The following is a 20,566-nucleotide window of genomic DNA, read 5'->3' as shown; positions in this document are numbered from 1 at the left end:
TACCTCTAAGGGAATTCACAGTGCTAGCCTATGAGAGGAGCAGGCCTCACAGGAGTGAGAAACCAAATAGCTGTTTGTCACTACAAGAACATTCCACACAGTGAAGGCACGTGCCCTACCTTTTACCTACACTGCACCCTGCACATAGGGTTAACTTGGGCCTATCTTAGGGGTGTCCTATATGTAGTAAAAGGGGAGTTCCAGGCTTGGCAAGTAACTTACGATGCCAAGTCTATGTGCCTAAACTGCACACACATGCCCTGTAGTGGCAGGCATGAGACAAGTTTGAAAGGCTACTTCTGGGTATATGGTATGCCAGTATACAAGGGACTTACAGATAACTTAAATAAACCAACAGGTGTAAACCAATCATACCAAGAATTCGAGGCTGGAGCACATGCACTTTAACACTGTTTAGCAGTGGTAAGGTGCTCAGAGTCGAAAGCCAATAAAAAGAGAGTCAGAAAAATAGATGGAGAAAGACAGTTTGGGGATAACCCTGCAGAAAGGGCCATTTCCAACAGCACTCTACAGAGCAAACATGCAAAGTGTTTTAGGCCCTGATGAGTTGTTTAGAAGATTATTTTTGAAAATATTGATTTTGAGGTTGTTCTGAAGACAAGGTGATATATCTTAGTGCAGCTAATGGGAGTGCATTGCTTAGGCTGGTTATCTGGCTGGCCAAGCATTGCGGTTTTTCTTAGTCTCCAGAGAACCCAGAACTGGTAATGGTGGCACACAAGCGTCCAGGATTGTTGTGTTCTAGTTTGAGACTCTTAAATGGATACTTTTCATGTAAGTATTTTGTTAATGATCAAAACGTTATGAGGGGCAGAGGAGTGATTTCTAGGTTGGTGATAAAGACCAAGAACTTCTTTCTTATTATTAGTTTAGTTGTCATGTTTAGTTGCATGGATTTGGAGGCCAAACAGTTGATATTTTGGCAGCACAAGTGAGTTGGTAGAGTCAGATCATCAGTTAATGGCAGTTTTCCGCTACTACTAATCCCTGTGGGAGCCGCAAATGTCAGGACGCAGCAGAAGAAATGCAGGAAGTTCTGGAATGATAAATTCGTACTTCATGTATGAACACAAATTTCCTTTTTAAGATGATAGTAGCGCTTAAACTATTTTATGCTGGTGGTGATTGACTTATTAGACTTTGTAGGTTAGAAGGGACGTAAACACATCTAACAGTGACGAGCAAAATGTCTACTTTGGCACAATTTAATTTTTCAGAATACCTGTAACTATCCATGAATCACTGGCTTACAGACAGGGATTCCACTGGTCCTGGTGTTGGTTTTGCTTGTTAGTCATGCATGTGATGGTTAGCAGCATCGATGCAGGAGTAGTAAAAAAAAAAAAAAAAAAGGCTGTGGTCGCATATTGGCTTCAAAGTGGAGAAGATTTAATGGTGATCACTGTGGAATTCCATATGACACCTACAAACTGTTTTTCCTATTTTCCTGTATGGGGTCCAAATGCTGAGCAGTATACATCTTCGTGGAAAATAACCACTGCGGTGTGGATGCAATATATTGTGAATGAAAATTGCAAGTTTTGCTTCCAAATTTCTGTTTTGTAGATTAAGTTGTTCTTAATGTACCATAAACCTATGCCAGCTTAATGATTTTGTAGGCTGCCTCCTTGTTGGCCTTAGACATTTTTAGTTAATATCTCCTTTTTACATTTCCACCTTGAGGCTTTGTGGTCTCGCACATTTATCTGCTTCCCTTTGCGTATTTGTCGAAATTGTGATAGTTTTGCTCTGTTTCTGTATACATCCCCTGTATTCATGTTAAACATTAAGTATTTTGATTAAATTGTTCTGCTTTTCACACAGTCTGGAAAATGATTCACTTGAGATGTAACAATAGCCCAGATAACTGGGTTTTACTTTTATATATTTATTGCATCTGTCAGATCGGAGTTTCATACAGTGATGTTCCCAAAGAACGCAGGTTTGCTTATTTACCCAGTCAGAATGTTTGTCGCTGGTCTCTACATGTGGGGTGTCCACCAATGCATGATAAGGGTTGGGATTGACATTTTATTCAGAATAGCCATGCATGAAAAATGTGCGTGCAAATAATCTAAAATGTGATCATTTACAAATTTTACATAATATGTGGCAACCTCGAAAGCATCACATGGCTCTGGCTTTTGTGGACCAACAAAGGACAACCCTGTTCTGCAGTCACATTAAGTTCGAGCTTGTGGAAGGAACCTTCGGGATGTGTCAGTCAAAAAAACTTTATTTTGGCTACAAGAGCCATAAAAGCACATAGCAGCAATAAATACACAATTTAAATAAATATAATGATACGTATGGCTGATAAAATAAGAATAAAATAAAGATAAAATACACTCACACGGTATGATGGAACAATCTTGTTGGAACCATTAAACAGATAAAAAATTTCCACTAACAATCCAACTAGCTCCGAGGAACTTGGTGACGGCGATCACTAACGTTGGGTGAGTGTCTGATCTGAGGATTCGGAGGGCTGTTTCAGAACTGTGGACTCCCAGCAGTCTGCATGCCGGGCCAGCCATTTCCTACGTGAGGCAGTGTACGCGGGGCAAGTAAATAGGACATGAGGGAGGTTCTCAATGGGGGCTTTGCAGGCTGGGCAAGTGGTTGATTCTTCGTGTGACCAGCAGCTGGTAAACGGTCTTAATGGTAGTGTGCCAATGCGGAACTGAAAGTACAGTTTGCTTTCCCTTGGTACCGTGATTATGTCCCAGAAAGCCTCGTACTTGCATGTCTCTTTTAGGTTGACAAAGTCGCAAGAAAATGTAGTATGAAGTGCAGCTCCCAGATCTTCTGAGTCTACCATGTGCCAACACAGTTTTTTAAGTTTGCTTTATGAGGGAAAGGAGGTGGTGGTTGGTGAATTCCAGAGTTCTCTAAGCTGAAGTGAATAGAGTAACCCCTTGATGTATCTAAGCCAGGGGATGCTATGGAGATGGTCAGCTTCTAAAATGACCTGTAGGGCTGCAGTGAAGGATTCGAGCTCTGGGGTAGTCCAAAGACACCGCCAGTACAGAAGAGGGCATATGCGGGCTTTGTGACCAATGGGTTTCATACCACGATCCTTAAAAAGGGGGAACAGTGGAGTGCTTGGCGGGAGGGGCACAAGGTTTCTTAGGAAGTTGTTTTCAGGGATGGTTATGTCTTAGATTTTAGCATAGCACCATAGTTCAGCCCCGTAAAGCGCTGAGGTCACAGCCTGGGCTTCGTATATCTGGATTGCTGTGCAAATTGGTTTTGTATGTGAAAAGTGAAAATCTTTTATTAGTACCCCCGTTGTTTGCTTTAGTTTTAAAGCTTGCTTTCCTATGTGTGGTTTCCAAGACATGTTATCAGTCAATGCTGTACCCAGGTAACTGAAGGTGCCCACCTTCTCAAGCGTGGTTCCCTCTAGTGTGAACTTCCCTTTAAAGGATCTATGGGGATTGAGGCTCATTAATTTCGTTTTTGAGGCGTTGATTTCAAGTCCCAGCATGGAGCAGAATTCCTCAAAGCACGTGAGGAGTTTCCTGAATCCACTAGGGGTCTTGGATATCAGGAGAGTGTCATCTGCAAGGAGCAAGACAGGGATTTTTTGTGTGCCAAGTGATGGTGCGTCAGTCTCCACTCTAAGCAGAGATGGGACGATGTCATTGATATACAAGGAGAAGAGGGTGGGGGCAAGGACACATCCTTGCCGCACACCCCTTGATAGCTGGATTCTATCAGTTAGTTGCCCTTTGTTGTCCCACCTGACGCGTGCATAGTTACGCTTGTGGAGCCCTATCAATAGTGCTAGTATGTGCTTGGGAATTCCCATTCGGGAAAGAGTGTCCCATAGTTTGTTGCGGGGTACTAGATCAAATGCAGATTTTAGGTCCACAAAAGCTACATATAAGCTCCCTTTGCCAATGAACACTGTTTTCCAGTATAAAAATAGGAACCTGAGGATTTGTCAGTGGTAGATATTTTTTTTCCGGAAACCAGCTTGGAGGGGACTAAGGATATCATATTCAGTCATCCAGTCTTCAATCTTCCCCAAGAGACAGTGGCAGAACACTTTTCTACAACTACAGGACAATCGATTAGACTGATTGGCTTGTAGTTGCAGGGGAGTGATCTGTCGCCCTTTTTAAAGATCGGGACAACAATAGCCCCTTTCCAGGACTCAGGGATTGGCGCCCCAGATGCTATTGTATTCGCTATGATGGTGATGTATCTTGACCAGGTTGCAGTATCAGTTGAGAACACGTCTGCTGGAACACCACCTGAGCAAGGGGCCCTGCCACGCTTTATAGTGCCTAGGGAATATACTGTGTCTTTTTGGGAGGACAGCTGAGACACTTGAGTGGTGGGTGCTGAAGTAATGTTTAAGCAAGGGTCCATGTGATCAGGAATGGGGCCATCATGATTGTAGGAGTACAGCCCACTGAAATGGTCTACCCAGTCTTTTGGGGCGATGCTAGTTGTTATGTTCAATCCACTGCTTTCTGGGCCTCGAGCTGCCAGGGACCAAAACAGACTACAATTCCTCTTGCGTGCAGCATCGCTGAGTGCTGTCCACCACTTATCATCTTGGTCACGCTTGGCTTTGCGTATGGCTAGCTTGTAGGACTTCCTAGCTAAGCGGATGGCGTTGGCATCCTTGGATTTGATGCCTTGGATTAAATGCTTGTTTGAGGACCGGCACATTTTATTAAACCAGCAATGCCTACCCTTAGGTCTCTTGCCATCATGGGCTGTGGATACTGAGAAGTGGGCCGCGATGTCCCTGAAGCATGAGGTGTGGGTTAAACTTATTTCCTCGTTGGGGATTGCAGGACCCTCCTCTAGGTCCATTAATGCAGTCTTTAAGGTGTTATTAGCTGCATTAATGAGTGCAGGCCGAGCTACAACCTTGTCCCACTTTAGGTGACGTTTGTCTTTAACCAGACTAATGCCCTCTGGTGCTGTTGCTGAGGAGTTAATCATGGGTGGGTAGCTTCCCAGAGCAAGCATTTTAACAGAGAGAGGATTGTGGTCACTTTCAGTTTTCTCAATGATCATCATGTCGATGACTAGGGGCCATAATATTATGTCGACTAAACAGTAGTCGATTCTACTGGTGTGGTTGGTTTTGTTAAATGTGTGACGGCCTTTGGCATCTGATTTGGTTCTGCCATTTAATGCCCTGAGTCCAAATTCCATGGTCAGTGATTTTACTTGGACAGTGGCCCGCATCCATCTCTTGATGGGTGGGATAGTCAGGGCAGGGATAGACCAAGCTCAATCCTCCTCATTTGTGGACCTGGGATCCTCCCAGTCTACAGGTTCGAATGTGACATTAAGGTCACCTCCCACAATGGTTTTATGATGGCGGGGACAGTTTTGCAGAAAGGCTGCCAGGACACAATGGGTTTTGGAGACTTGCCCCCCCCGACCTCTCGAGTGTAGATGTTAAAGATTTTCACAACTGTGTCAGGCCCGGATGATAGGCAAAGACCTAACAGGTCGGAGGAATCAGTGGATAACTGTGATATACAACAGTTAAGTGATGTTCTAACCCAGGTGGTCAAGCCCCCAGAAGGCCTGCCCCTGGTGCTGGGCAAGGAAGCGATATAGAAATTTGAATAAGCTGTTCGGAAAAGTGGATCTATTGACCATGTCTCCTGAAGAAGGCATATGTTGTGTTCTTCGATAAAAGGGTTGACGGATGGAAGAGGGAGGATAGATTTGAAACCTGCCACGTTCCATGAGACAAGTCGTACCCCAGTGAGTGGAGGAGCTGTCCTGTCCATTGGCCTAGTATTTACAGGATTGGCTACCAGGGGTTGGTGTGGCAGGTGAAGTTGAGTGGGAGGAGGGGGTTCAATGCCGCTGTTGCCCAGTGAGACCTGGGGTTAGTGGCGATGTTTCTCTGGTAGAGCTGGCCTGGCCCTGATGGGGGGAAGTGCTTGCGCGCTTAGCTATCGGTTCTTGATTTGGCGGATAATATTCCTGCAAGGTGAGAGATGCAATGTTGTTGTGGTTGCACAGTAAGTCGTCAGAGGTCTGGGGGGATATGTCATGAGGGGGAACATGAGTAATTGCAATGACAGTGTTGGGGACTGCAGCCGACCCAGAGACAGCTGATAAATGTGGGCTGCACGGTATTTCAGCATAGATTCCAGATGGAGTTTTAAGTCAATCGCTCTCATTGAGGGCAGATACATTGTTTGCTAGGCAGTGGCTGGGGAAAACCCTGTGGTACGCGGGTGGCCTAGGGTATTTGAACTGGATGCACAAGTGTCCTGGAGGACTTGTTCTTGCATCTAGGGCTACCAAATTGTCCACCATGGACCTGTCCCTAAGTGTCAGTTTTAAGATGTCAAAATGTGTCCCCGGGTCAGGCCTTCTTGCTACATTAATTATATCCTCACTTATTACAGAGCGACAGCCTCTTACGTGGCGGATCCAGTGAATTGCCTTGTTTCTGATAGAGTCTGCCCCTTCCCTTTGTGTCGGTGAGTTTAACTTGGGAACGTTGACCATTAGAACCTAATTTCCTGATTGAAAATGATCAATGGCAGGCTGAGCAGGGTATTTTGGGGCAGCGTCGCTCATGAGTTTGGGGATTTTGTGATAGTCGTCTAATGCATTTCCTGCGCGTAAGCTGTTGTGTGAAGGAGGCTGGTAGATGTTCTTGGTCTTAGTGCCGGCTGGGAGGAGGCCATCACAACTGGGTGCTGGTAATTTGGGCAACTTCATCGAGATGCCTGATAGGGTTGTAATTAGGCTTTGGGTGTAGTTCATGGTGGCTGTGGCATCTGGAGGAATTAGCTGCTTTACTATTGCAGTTAAGGAGTTAACCATAAACTTGAGTTCTGATACCTCCCTTTTTAGTTCTTGTATGTATTGAATGTGCTGTGTGTTTATGTGAGTTAGGTGTGTGTTTGTGGCTACTAGCCTACCCACCCTGGTACCTAGGTCGGGGTCATCATGTGGGTCTGGGGCATTAATTAAAGGGCTAAAGCGGTTGCTGCATTGGATGGAGTCGTTAGAACCCAGTAGTGGCTCATTCACTGAAGATGGAACAGCGTGGGTGATGGCATTCCTGCCCTCTCCTTGCCCTATAGTAGCTGTGTCCTGTTGTCCACGTTTTACAAATAACTCAGCAATTTTCTTTGGGCCTGCCCTCCTCTTGGTTGGGGAGCACTCTCCCCTAATTCTGTTAGTCATTTCCCTGAAAAGCGGTTAAAATTATTTCGCATTCACCAAGAAGAGTGTCAATTCTGTCCATAACGCAGTTACTAGCTGCATGCTTGTGCCTTTTCCGCTTAGATTTTAGCGCTGCCCCAGCCTCTATTGCTTTCCTTTTACCCATCTGGGACTGTGGTTGGTGATAAAATATTCTGTAAAGTATTAATATAACGATGCAACCTACAGGGTGGCACAGTAGGTGCCTACTTGAAAGGTCAATGTTAGGGGACGGTCCTGCCCTTGGCCCGGGCTTTGCCTGAGCGCGGCCCACACGCATCCCGCACCGCGAAGTGCCCACACGCGCTTTATAGCGCTCGTTGGTGTCAAGTGGGTGCAGGTGCTCGTGAAAATGGCCGCCTCCTGGGGCCACAAATTAGCTTTGGATATGTAGTCCCTCTCAGGTCTTCAGCGCATCCTGTGCCGCGTAGTGCCCCCACGCGCTTTATAGCGCTCCTTGGTGTCAAGTGGGTGCAGGTACTCGTGAAAATGGCTGCCTCCTGGGGCCACAAATTAGCTTGGGATATGTAGTCCCTCTCAAGTCTTTAGCGCGTCCCTTAGGGCTGTAGCAATCTTGGGGATGATTTCTATTGGTGATTAGATATGTATAAGTGGTTTATTAACGTGGCAAATTCCAATTGTAGAGTCACCCTAGGAGGGTCACAAGGAGTATTTGACTCAAATGAGTTTATGGGTTAAAATCAAACATGATTATGTGTGAGGAGTTAATACTGAGGAGTAGAATCAGTAGGAGTATGGTGTATGAGGTGGTAGGCGTATGTCCCTTATTTAGCCTACTGTTCATGGACTATTCAGATGTCAGCCCTGCAGATAAGGAGGCAAAATGTATTAAGATTATTTTTACATGGAAGAAATTTAACCTGATTTTATCAACTTTTCATCTAAAGGAGACTAAATGTTAAAAAGAACCTTTGTCCGATGTGAAGGGGGAACAGGATAAATATAACTATTTCAATAACAAAGGAAATCTAGCTTTTATTGAATGGCTGTGCCAATCAGGGATACCAGAAGGGGAACATCAAATATCCCAGTGACTTACATTAGAGAAATCAAAGTGGAAAAATCTAATTTTGTAAACCGATGTGGGACACTTGCTTAGCAAGTGAGTATGTGTTTGCTGGCTTCACAGCACAGTATAGCTGCTGTGAGCAATGTCAATTAGTTGGACAATTAAAGCTTCAAACTACATACTGGAGATCTGCAATATTGGTTGTATCTTTTTTTGTTAATAAAAATATTTACCCAATAGTTGTTACATACATTGAATGTGCCCCCAACCTAGGGAAGAGTCAGTCAAATTACTTCCCTACGACCTTGACAGCCACATCCAGCTAGTAATAAAATGGTATTGTGATATGTCGATCTGAGCGCGGCAAACCAAACAAACCCTCTGGTTCTTGGAGATTCAAACTGTGCTAATACTTAGCCCCTTTGCTAGGTATTAGTAATGTACTTTTCCTAGGCTTCCTATGAAGATCCTAACCATTACCAGTCTGCACTGGCTAGTAATTCGTGAGAACATTGTTAGAGGGACTAGTTGTGGTCATCAGCCTTTCATGAACGCTAACCTATCTCAATAATTAAATCTTCATTCCGTAATCAACAAGCCGCCTCACTGTCCCCTTAACAAAATTGACGACTTCACTTAGAGTTAGATGAGAAAGTAGCTGTGGCATCCTCAATCAAGCTGTAATGTTCCCTCACAGTTATTAAAAAAAAGAAAAATAACATGCTGCGAGTATGCTCCAGAAATGATTACTTTCTTTGCTCCTATTACTGTCCAGTCTATGCTTCATTAATATGTTTTCCCTCACAGCGCTTGAAAAATCAACAAATTAACCCTAACCTCACAGATGTGGTACCTTGATAAAACTATTAGACTCATGTGTTCTCCAGGCTACCTTGTTTTTGTTGTTAAAAGGAGTGATATCCATTTCTAACTTTATAATACACATTTCATATTTTTATTTCTCAACATTATTGCTTAGTTAATTTTCAGCATTTAAGGTAAGAATGGCTGGAGCATGTTTTAGGGCAGTCTGCCGTGTCTCACTGCCCCAGTCCCAATGGCTCTTCAGATGCTACCCTGATACAGAGTTTCCCGGTATTACATGCCTTGCAGAAGTGAGTGGACACGAGTTACAAAGCTGTTGCCCTACCATACTGTTCAAGCTCACATGTCTGTCTTTGCCTATATTTCTGTGCTTCCCCAAATGTCAGATCTGGTGTGTTTTGTATAGAAATAATCACAAGTATTCAAAAAGATGATGATTTTCTATTCTAACACCAGTTCTCCAATATTTGGGGAAAATGTTTGTGACCATTGTTGTACTTTTGTAAAACAGTTTGGACAAAAGCACTTGCTAGACAGTGAGCATGCATGAATTGCTCTTGCATGCTCACCAAAGACTGAGGGGCGTGGACAGACTGAAGCTTAAACAGATGGAACACCAGCATTTTGCTAACTAGCCTCACTAGCAAGTGGCTGCCCAGCCTGATTTAGGCATTTCTGAATGTGTCCATAAAAATATATACTATGGAGGCACAGTAGTGCCTCTCTACTAGATAGCTGAAAATGAGTCTTGGTTTGCCTGAGCTTGGTTCTTCATTCCAAATAAGGTGCAGATTGGTGAAGGGGTTTCAAGCTTATTCAAGAAAATCACATATAGGCTTATGAATTCAAAACCGAATATTACTTTTTGCTATTCTACTTGGCAGGCAGATAGAGTATATGCCAGAAGAAACTCCTTCTTGTGCTTTATTTAAATCATGGGAAAAATAAATTGATCAGTTTAGAAAGCCTCTGGTATGCGAGCCAATTGTCATCTGATTGGACAAGGAGAAATTAGGATTTTATCTTCATCAGTCTTAATGTGCTTTTCATAACGAACCTGTAGTTTACCAACCCCACAGTTTGACAAAGCCCATGTTGGGGCAGGATTGTAAGGAAGGACTAAGGCACACCCAGAAAACATGGAACATGCCCAAATTGTTTATAAAATAGTGAAACATATTTCACATACCCTGGGCTTAGCCATGCAGCATTTATGCTTAGAGATGTTCTTGGATTTCACAATCCATTTGTTTCTTATAATAGTAATCCAAACTAATCTAAAGAAAATAATTCTGAACTATTGTTTATAGAACCACATTTGGAATGGAAATGAGCTTAATTTAGTGTACTTTTTAAAGGGTTTGTACAGGAGTCCTGATTATAAGTGGCAAATCTGTAGTAACTCGCATTGCATTTTAAAATGTTTTAGTTAAAGACTCTATAAATAAATGTTCATGGTATATTTGTTTATTGTACGTTTCCAACAAAAAATAGGCATAACAGTATATGAAATTGTTTGAAAACAATCATAATATAATTATACATTTACAATATAGTATAATTATAATATGAAAGTAACTGTGTATGCACATTTAAAATTATAATTGATTTCATATTCTGCTGGTCAATTCTGTATGACTACTGTGTGTAATGGATTCCATTGTCCCAGTGTTTAGGGTAACTCTTATTTCCCACTATCACCTCAATAAATCCTCAATATGTTGGCATTACTTCCTGAAAAAAAAAGTTAAGTAAATAAATATGTTGACTTAAGCATGTGCAAGGTTTAGAAGCAATTATATGGTTCAACCAAACATTGGCGTTCTCAAGCTTCTTTTGTTACATACAATGTGCGAGGCTAGGTTTTACACAATGTGACTATTAACAGATATTACTTGTCATGCTGCTGTAGTTTGTTTAAATTTAGATATGGCTAATTACATTAATAAAAAAAAAAGTACGTACAGATGGATATATAAAAAAGGAAGTAACAAATAGCCAGGAACTCTGGCTTTAATTTTTAGTCAAGGTTTGTGTGGTGAGAAGGAAATTGATAGGACTCAGAATTCTGGTTATCGGAGAGTTTCTGTTTGCACCCTAGTTTTACTTAATTTTGTTTAGTGGTGATTTAAGCCATATCGTTTTTTTCAGGTATCTTAGGATTCATTGACCTGGAGAGTTTGGTATGGGTTTGGATAGCATAAGAGACTGTAATGAAATGTTCATGGTTTTTGAACTGGGGAGTTTGTAGGTGATGGTTTCTTTGTTTGCTGTGAAGATTGGTTGTAAATATTGTGAAACAAGTGGTTTTGTAGTGGTTAAGATTTGATCTGATGGGGAATTTTCCAATGCCATTTTCTTTTTGTAAAAGGCTCCCCTTAACCAGTTAAGAGGGTTGGGGGGATATAGATACTGATATCTCTGGCTAGTACCCTCTTGTCGCTCTCTTTCGTTCACATCTATTCAATTTAATTTTAGCCTGCACCAGACTTTAATACTGTAATGGAAAAAATCTCTTCATGTCATACTTATAATGCTAATATTATAAAACAAAAATAAATCTGTACACACAACATAGTATAAGTCAATATTTATTTTATGCCCCTTGGATTCTACACATTTTATTTTTTCCAGATAATATGCCTGTAGTTTATCAACTGTACTAGTTATTGCCACTTCACCAAATTCTTGGCTACTGAAATTAATGTTTAATATTATTTCATTATATCAGCAGGAGACCAAGTTTGCATGGGTCAAGTTTTACATACTGTTAATCTGTCCGCACTACTTTTCACAGGAAAACATTTGATTCAAGCAGCCGTAATCTGTTCAGTTTTTTTAAAGATTGACCCTTATATGGCTCATTTAATCTGAGGGCATTCCTCTTCCAAATTAACACAAATATCAATCCAGTTATCTTTATTGTGGCTATTAAATACAAAAGAAACTAGAAATATATGCATACCTTAAGCCAGTTCATTCACAAATACACATATAAATATTATAAGAGGTATTACAAAGGACATATTCGAAACAATATTAATATAGTAAAATTAATTCCTGCAACAGAGCATTTTTCCAAAGGAACAGAAAACAGGTTAGAGGTCGACTTATTAAATACTTTTCTGCTTTTCTCCATTGTACCTAGCCTCTTTAGGTCGCCATTAATTATTTCACATTGGTCAATAGAGGTGTACTGTTCTTAGCGAGCTTCTAAAATTACCTGAAACAGCATGTGAGTTTCTATTCTTCTACATAAGTTTCAAGTAGTCAGATGCCCTTTGAAGATAATGAAATTTATATTTGAACAGCTGAGTAGGGAATTATGTTGTACTTGTTTGACATAATCTGTACTTCCCAGCCTAGTCATAGATTTTAAAACAAATACCACTGCAGTACATTTGCCTTTAAAAAAATAAAAAATCCAGGGAACCGTAGGGGGAAGCTTATGACTGGACTTTCTATCCTCTTTGAGCTCATTAATGACAAAACACCCAGAGATCCTTGCTTAGGTTTTGAACACAATGTAATTATCACATGGTTCATTTGTATAGACCTCGTGGATGCCACTGGTCCATTGCACCCAAATATGCCTTTCATCCATGTAGACACAACCTGGCTGTTTTCAATTGTACTTCCATGCCATACATACATTTGTTAGTATATATAGTAATATCATACCTTCTAACAAGTATTGAGTTTCCAACAACAAACAGCCACACAAGTTGTAGCAGAGAAGAGCATATTCCTCCTTTTGTAAAATGTACTCTCACAAGGTAACGTTTTCATTTTCCATCCATTGTTTCCCTACTGTCTGGATGTTGGTATAGTAAAGAGGGTAATAACCAAATGCCACAAAATAACAAATCTTCACTTAATATCAGATTGTCTCTAAATAACAGTCATTGACTAATTACATATATTCTCTTTTTATTGCAGATTTCTCGTTACTCATTTTTCCCTTTATCCACAGCCGTGTTAGTATTCTCAGTTATTTGTTGTGTACATATCACAGTTTGTGGCATTCAGATAACAAGTGAGTGGGATAGGGGTTTAAACAAGAGATGCATAAAAAAATGGGGGTACCGGAAATTGTTGGAAATTTAAGTCACTAAAGTTTCCTCCCTCTACAGTTTACTGTCCCTGGATTTATGATAAAAATCATGTCTTTGTTCTCACAGACCGAAAAAGATGCCATAGGTGCTGTGTCTTAAGTCATTTTTCTAACGTGTTGAGACAATGATCAGTAGACGTGACATCCAGTCTTTTACATTGTATGTCAAGCCAAGTTACAAAAGGTGATGCTTAATTTGCAGAAGCTGATGGTAGTTACAGGAAGGGGATATACTGGCACAGGTTTTAAGGTCGGGAATTGCAAACTCTGTGTATGGATGTCGCTGTGTGATAAAATCATGCCTGTGGAATGTAAAGAATACAGCTCAATCAGTGTGATAAAGTCTCAGGGGTGTGAGAAGTTCACATACTTTTTTTGCTAGGCAATTACACCAGAATTTTAGGAACTTATTTAAAATTAAATCATGTGACAATAAAAACACAAGTACCACTGATGACAGCCATTTGCATTCCAGTTGTTTGCGTTACATGAAACTCCTAAAATTACACTGGTGTAACTGTCATTTCACCCAGGTCTATTAATGTCAGTGAAGTGATATATGCCCCCTTTACAGATGTTTTAAGCAAGAAAGTGAGACTTGTTGAAAAATAAAAAATACTCTCTCATTTGAAATACAGCATCAGTTGGTTCTATTGAAGTTGTAGCTGTTCCATACCTTTTAACAAAAGCATATTACAGTTTTGAGGTCTGGTGGGTGGTTTCTGGAAGCTTATTGCATCATCTCCTGCATGTAAAAACTCAAAGGCTCAAGGTAAGCAGTTAGTCATCTTAATAAGCAGACTGTCCTTAGCTGTGGCTTGGATAAGACCTGCATGTTCATTAGATACATACACTACTTTCTACAGACAAACCCATAACTAAATGAAACTTGATAGTATCAGCTGGCAGTGTCACTGGATCAGGAATGTAACGTGTTTAGATTTTAGAAGCTATTTTGAAGTCTTAAATCATATACTTTGAAATATTTGCAGATTTTCCTGACACTTTCACACTAATATGCTACATTCTTTCCCAAGTTACAGTCCATATATTGACTCCCTATAGGCAGCTGGGGTCTTAGGCAGCAGAAAGAAGCAACATTGTCTTGATTACCACAGCAAGATGTCCTCTTTTCAAACAATGTTTATTGATTGTCATAACATAACAGCGCATACGATCAGGTATCTAATTCTTCGGAATTCCAAACATACAAATATTAATAAACCTCTGCAGTGTACTACTAAGAGACTACTGGTTAAGTGGGACAATTTGTAACTCGGCTTCATTTGTGATGTATGGTGGCTATCACCTTTTCAGCATGGCTGAAATATCCCCCAACATTCAAGACCTTCTGATTAAAGAATCTCAGTTAAGTCCATGACATCTTTCCCATTTACACCAGAGTTTTGTGAACTTCCAGGGACAATCACGACTTGTGTATGTAACCTTCTCTGCTGTCATGCAGTATGCCCGTGTTGGTGCACCAGGCATCAAATCCAGATGATGACTGACTGGCCTACTATTTGGCAGTATCTCACCACTCCAATGAGTTTATTGTACTTCAGCAGTGCAAAATCACCCCATATTCTGATACGTGCTGGTGTATAAGTTACTTCTACAGGAGTGTCCATGATGTTGGAGGGATGGCAGCAAGATGTTCCTGATCTTCTTTTGGTCTAGTATCTTTGGTCATCATCCATCTCCTGTCCCAAAATCTTTTATCACTGTTGTGTGCTAGTGGTATTCCCATACCTCTACTTTAATGATTAGAAGATAACAGTATTTGTTGCAGAATAGTTAAATTAATGTAGGCGAAACCTTTCCCCAAAGAGGTTAACAAAAAATGTTGCCTTACAGAATAACTGCTTTGTCACATTGAACATGTATACATAGGTGTAAGCCCCTCAATGCCTTCTGAAGGGAATGGCAGGTGGACATCAGTTCTCAGATAACCACTTCTCACCCCCTTGGTAGCTTGGCACAAGCAGTCAGGCTTAGCTCAGAAGCAATGTGTAAAGCTTTTCCACCTATCACACAGCAATACAGTGAAAACACTACAAAAGGACAGCACACTGGTTTTAGAAAAATAGCCAATATTTATCTGTATAAAACGAGACCAAAACGAGACAAATACAACATACAGTAATAAAGATATGACTTTTGCAAGAATTAATTTAAAAATACAGTTCCTTGAAGTAGATAGCTCCATCTGGGGCTATCACGGCATCATAAACAACAAATCTGACAGTTCAGGGCCAGCTACAGTGTCTGGAAGACCCACAAACAGTACCTTGGAAATGTAGGGCATTGGGATCCTCGCAATGAGATCCGGAGTGCGACATCGCTGGCGTTGGTTGGCGTCAGTTCTGGAGGTCGGTGCAGGGATGGTCAGGCCTTTGAAGTTGCACACATTGCAGATCGAACTTTGGGCTGATGACGAAGTCAGGAGCGCTGACGTTGATGGGGGTCAGGGCTGCGGTGCGAAGTGGAACAAGGCGACGTGCAATGCCCACAGGTCACAGTGCAGGCAGAGGCTTGGTGACAGTCTCCTGCATCGTCTGTGAGACCAGGGCTGCGGTGTGAAGTGGGCAGTGCAACATGCGGTGTCTTCAGGTCATGGTGCAGGCACCGTCGTTGCTGAAGCACTGTTGTTGATAGGCCCAAGGCGGTGGTACCAAGCAGGGCAGGCTCCGTGCTGCACCCACTGGTCCCTGTGCAGACATGGGCTTCTGTTGCCAATGCTATAGTCAATGGCGTTGATGGACTGGGGCTATGGTGCAGTATGGGACAATGCTTCATGTACCTCACGAGCAGTGTCCTCAAGCCATGGTGCGGGCGTCGGTGTCAGCACAGGGCAGCGGCGTGGGGAATACCAAAGCTGCAGTGTGAGGAAGGCGATGCGGAGTGCTGGCCCACAGGTCACGGTGTAAGCAGCGGCTCAGTGGTGGTGAGACCAGGCTTGCGGTGCGAAGCAGGGCATGGCTCTGTGTGTTGTCGTCAGGTCACGGTGCAGGCAGCAGTGTCATTGATGGTGTTGTGGTGATTTTTCTTCTATTGCAGCACAAAACACACAGTTCCCCGTGCTGTAGGCAAATAAATCTGAAGTCTTTGAAGTCCCTGAGACTTACAACAGGAGGCAAGCTCTACTCCAAGCCCTTGGACAAACTTCACAAGCAGGATACACAACAAAACCAGTCTTTGCCCTCCTTAGGGCAGAAGCAGCAACTGCAGGCCAACCCAGCAAAGCACACACAGCAAAGGGGCAGTACTCCTCCTCCACCTATTCTCCTTGGCAGAGGTTCCTCTTGATCCAGAAGTATTCTAAAAGTCAGGGTTTTTAGGTCCACTACTTATTCCATTTCTGGCCTTTGAAGTAGGCAAACTTCAAACAAAAGTCTCTGTTGTTCACAAGACCCTGCCTTGCCCAGGACTGGCTCCAGGCACACTCCAGGGAGCCGGAGACTGCATTGTGTGAGGACTGGACAGCCCTTTCAGGTGCAGGTGTCAGCTCCTCCCTTCCCACTCTGGCTCAGGAGACTCATCAGGATGTGCAGGCTACAACTCAGCTCCCTTTCTGTCACTGTCTAGAGGCAATTCACAAACAGCCCAACTGTCAGTCTGACCCAGACGTGGATTCCACAGGCAGGCAGAGGCACAGAATGGTTAAGCAAGAAAATGCCCACTTTCTAAAAGTGGCATTATCAAACAGACAATCTAAAAAAAAACAACCCTACCAAAATATGTATTTTTAAATTGTGAGTTCAGAGACCCCAAACTCTAAATCTCTATCTGCTCCCAGTAGGAATTAAACTTAAGAGAAATTTAAATGTAATCTCTATGTTAACCTATGGGAGAGATAGGCCTTGCAATAGTGAAAAACGAATTTGGCAGTATTTCACTATCAGGACATGTAAAACACACCAGTGTGTGTCCTATCTTTTAAATATACTGCACCCTGCCCATGGGGCTACCTAGGGCCTACCTTAGGGGTGCCTTACGTGTACCAAAAGGGAAGGTTTGGGCCTGGCAAGTGAGTACACTTGCCAGGTCTAATTTTCAGTGCAAGACAGCACACAAAGACACTGCAGTGGCAGGCTTGAGACGTAGTTACAGGACTGCTCATTTGGGTGGCACAATCGGTGCTGCAGGCCCACTAGTAGCATTTGATTTACAGGCCCTGGGCACACGTAGTGCACTTTACTAGGGACTTAACAGTAACTTAAATATGCCAATCATGGATAAACCAATCACCAGTACAATTTACATAGGGAGCACTTGCACTTTAGCAGTGGTAAAGTGCGCAGAGACAATAAACCAGCAAAAACTGAGTCCAGGATAGCATAAAAAAAAAGGAGGTCAGAAGGCAAAAAGACTGGGGAAACACGCCAAAAGATGCCAGGTCTAACAGTGATGGTCTGAAATTAAGGTGTCCTTAGAAAGCCTGCCAGCCAGTGACCTAAGACTAGTCTTAAGTGCTAGGTCTTCCTGCCTTTGGGTCCCATACAGTTCCGTCCATCCTCTAGAAGATGCACCCCAATATTTCTTAAGAGCAGACTTTTTTTTTTGTTTTCCTGCTTCCGTGCTAGACCTGCTAGGATGCCCTGCGGGAAACTTACATGCAGGCTCTCTCTCCCTCCCTCCCTCCCACTGTCCAAGATGGTGAACACTAGCTGAAATCTTTCACAACACAGTGACCTCTTTCACAGACACTCCTCAGCAGACTTTCAGCCAGTCACTCACTTGCAGGCTCATTCGCTCATCCAGGCTGGATCTTAACATAACATTTGATCTCCTAATTCTTTCTTGGCAATCCGGATACACTGTACCACACATCTTCATGAGCATACTAATGTGACAGCCATGATTTCACAATCAAGTAAGTAATTCACTTTGTCACAGTATATGTAAACAGGGGATTCTCTCCCCACAGCAGACACCAGAATCGGTGTCCGTGGCTTGTGATCCGATCTCCACCCTCACAGAAGGTTCAAAGAAAATCAAATAAGAGATTTGTTTGATTTTCTTTAAATATAGCATGACAAAGTGAAATAATTACTTGATTGTGAAATAACTTCATGTGTCCACACTAAGAGCCCCGATGAAGTTCAAACAAAGTGAATGAAACTGGTTGGCTGTTTTGGTGTTGTTGAAATAAATGAATGGAACACACTACAACGTATTGAGATCATTGGACTCTTTAATATTGGGGTGCACCATTCCACATTGTGTATTTGTGCTTCTTCTCAGTGGTTTGCAGCAGCGCCTTTCAACGGCTGGGGCTGGGGAAGATGTGCACCGATTTATAATTTATGGAACTGTTAAGGAGGTACGGTTTGCGGTGTCCGCCGTTGTTGAAGTAGTTGTTTTCTGATCAGTTTTGTAAGCCAAATGCTTTGCCAGTGCTAGCTTTATATGTCGCCATATTGGCATTCAGTGCCTGCCTGTTATGCTTTCATCACATTTGAGCGCAGCTAAATAGTTTAGGCTCACCTAAAGGGCAGGCTTTAAGTATGGGTAATTTGAGATACTACTTTGCATGTTTCATTTTTCACAACTCAGATTATGAAGCTGATAGAAAGGAAGCAGTCACTGGAGGCTAATCAGTGCATTGCTCCACTGTTATTTATTTGTCACATTCAGAGGCTGCTCCCCTTGAAAGAGTATTATTCTATAGACTATCTATATGATCTGTCGTTCTTGTTATGTACATATTTGTGTTAAGCAGCATATTGTGTTTCGCATTAGCTGTGTATTGTTAAACAGGACTCTGTAGGCTTGGAAATCAGTCTTTAGTGCAGCTGACCCCATAGTCACTGCAGCGAGTGCTACTCATAAGTTTGTCTTTCAGCCCCTATGTACTTGGTTTCATTTGTGATTGTCACTCTGTCCTCTCTTCCTTCCTACCGATGCCTAATAATGTTTATTGGGGATTCACTCTAGAAGGAGCCATGGACCAGAGTCGCAACGAAGGCACCACGCTTGCAGACTCAGGGAAATTTTGCCACCTTTATTTCTGGTTGAGTCTGAGATTTATAGCTGCCTTTGTAGGTCTTTAAGGTTGCCTTCTTTAGATCCACTTACCAAAATGAAACAGTGTTTGAACATGTTGAGCAATTTCGGCTGTTTTCCAATTTCTCATTTTGGTTTTTGCCTGTTCTTTCATTACCTTTTTGCCTTTGTTCGTTTTAGCCCTGAAAATGAGAGAAGAGGTTGAAACGAGTGAGTCAGAGTGTTCGGCTCCAAAGATATACCTGCACCACAGTTTAGAGCTTTACACCTGCTTATGCTTGCACAGTGCACATTGAGGTGAAATCGGTTGCTGGCCTTGTGCCGCTCTTGGTCCTTCCCAATGGAGAACAGCCATATAATGGTGCTAATGTAAAGAGGATGGTCTGCATATGTGTTTAATTGTTATGTAGTGTACATTGTCAGCTACTGCTTGCAATGCAACACCCTGTACACTACACAGCTCCATCCAGCATCTGCTTAGACAAGGCTATCAAGGAAGGAATACAACCACAAGAGTCTGTTCAAACGACATCCCTTCCAGTCAGTAGGTTTCTCCATGGGTGCTCAGAACATGAATTGCATTATGCTGTTCCTTTGGGATGGTTGGGATTGCACCGTTTACTACTCCGTTGACTTCATGTTAATTTGCATTGGGTAGTCTCAAAACCTGGAGTTGCACAGGTAATGTGCAACAGGGTGATGTTATATCACCTGTGAGCATAGAAGGGCAGTGAATAGGGGTGATGGGTACCTACCCAGGTAGATGAACACATGTAAACTTCCAAATGTATGGGTGTTCAAAAGCTTTTATAGGCTTATTCCAGCGTTGGATATGATTGTTAAGAACCTTTTATATGCTTACTCCAGCACTGGATATGATTGGAGCATCTGGCATGCAGGGCAGAAGTAGGTGCATATCCAGGATAGGAATGGGGGGCGGAACACTCAAGTTAGTGGGGCATACAGTGAGGGGCTTCTTAGCAGGGAACATAAGTGTTTCCTTAGAGGAAGAAAATTGTCAAGTGCAAATGCAAGTTTGATTAACATTTACCCATACATAAATGTACACCTGTTATATTTAGGCATGTGTAACTGCCTTTGCATGTGGGTACCAGAAATCTGCACAGTTAGTTTCTGAAATTCTCTCTAAATTCCGAGTCAGAAATTTGCTGCAAACGTATGCCTCCAAAGTTACATTCCAACTTTTTTGTAAGAACTCGTTGCATAACAAATAGCACTTTCTGTGACTCAGTTGCAGAACTGCTGTTTGAAAGAGTGGTGCTTTTAGAGATTGGGATGAGCCTAAATAGGAAATTCATAAATAACATTTTCAGTTACCGAGCTAACACTGACTGTTA

At 42.3% G+C, this 20,566-nt stretch overlaps 1 protein-coding gene across 1 annotated transcript in view; it reads left to right on the top strand.

Moving 5' to 3' along the window:
- Window positions 1-20,566, top strand: part of MARVELD2 (MARVEL domain containing 2) — a 199,243-nt gene that overhangs the window by 85,944 nt on the left and 92,733 nt on the right. The window lies entirely within an intron of this gene.

This window comes from Pleurodeles waltl, chromosome 1_1 (genome assembly GCF_031143425.1).
Source record: "Pleurodeles waltl isolate 20211129_DDA chromosome 1_1, aPleWal1.hap1.20221129, whole genome shotgun sequence".
Taxonomy (NCBI): domain Eukaryota; kingdom Metazoa; phylum Chordata; class Amphibia; order Caudata; family Salamandridae; genus Pleurodeles; species Pleurodeles waltl.
Note: the sequence above shows the minus strand (reverse complement) of the source record. Positions and strands in the feature narration are given on the sequence as shown.